Source organism: Elephantulus edwardii, unplaced genomic scaffold (genome assembly GCF_000299155.1).
Source record: "Elephantulus edwardii isolate Elephantulus edwardi_28Jun2011 unplaced genomic scaffold, EleEdw1.0 scaffold00182, whole genome shotgun sequence".
Classification (NCBI taxonomy): Eukaryota; Metazoa; Chordata; class Mammalia; order Macroscelidea; family Macroscelididae; genus Elephantulus; species Elephantulus edwardii.
In genome coordinates this window covers 230,522-231,594 of record NW_006399932.1, presented here as the reverse complement: position 1 = coordinate 231,594, position 1,073 = coordinate 230,522, and positions in this window count along the sequence as shown.

The window sequence follows — 1,073 nt, the reverse complement described above, 5'->3', positions numbered from 1 at the left end:
GTCCCTCCTTGAAACACGTCCAAATTACATCAGATGAAATTTCAGAACCCTTGCCTCCAAGGAGAAGCCTGGCTTCACCCTCTCCAGGACAAACCTATTTGTTTTCTTATCAGCCCATAATATATTCAATACTCTTCTCCAGCACCACAACTCAAAGACATCAATTCTCCTTCTAGTCATTATCCAGCTCTCTGATGCATAGCAAGTGATTGCAAAGACCATGGCATGTATCAGGTGCACCTTAGTCTCCAGACTGACATTGTTGCTCTTCAGCACTTTAGAGAGGTCTCTAGCCACAGAGTTTACCATTGTTATATGTGTTTTAATTCCCTGGCTGCTGTTGACAAGAGTGTTGACTGTGGAGTCAAGCAAACTAAGACTGTGAACAATCTCAATCTCTTCACCATCCATAATGATGCCACCAATTGGACCAATGGTAAGAATCTTTGTTTTCTTGATATTGAGCCTCGATCCATACTGAAGACTGAAGTCCCTGACCTTCCACAGCATGTGCTTCAGGTCCTCCCCAGTTTCAGCAATCAGGGTTGTGTTATCTGCATAACACAGATTGCTGATGAGTCTTCCTCCAATCCTGATGACACATTTCTCCTCATAGAGCTCAGCCTCCCAGATAATCTATTATGCATAAAGATTGAAATGGTATGGAGACAGGACACATCCCTGACACACACCCTTCCCAATTTTGAACCATGCAGTGTTTCCTTGCTCCGTTCTGATGACTACCTCCTGATCCAAGCATAGGTTTCACATTAGCACAATCAAGTATTCTGGGATTCCCGTTCTTCTCAAAGTTAGCCACAGTCTGTTATGATCCACACAGTCAAACGCCTTTGCATAATCAATGAAACATAGATAGACATTCTTCTGATACTCTCTGCTTTCATCCAAGATCCATCTAACATTAGCTACAATATCCCTAGTACCACAACCCTGTCTAAACCCAGCCTGCACTTCTGATAGTTCTCTGTTGATGTGCTGTTCATGTCATTTTTGGATAATCTTCATCAGAATATTGCTTGCATATGATTTTAATTATATTATTCCATAATTTC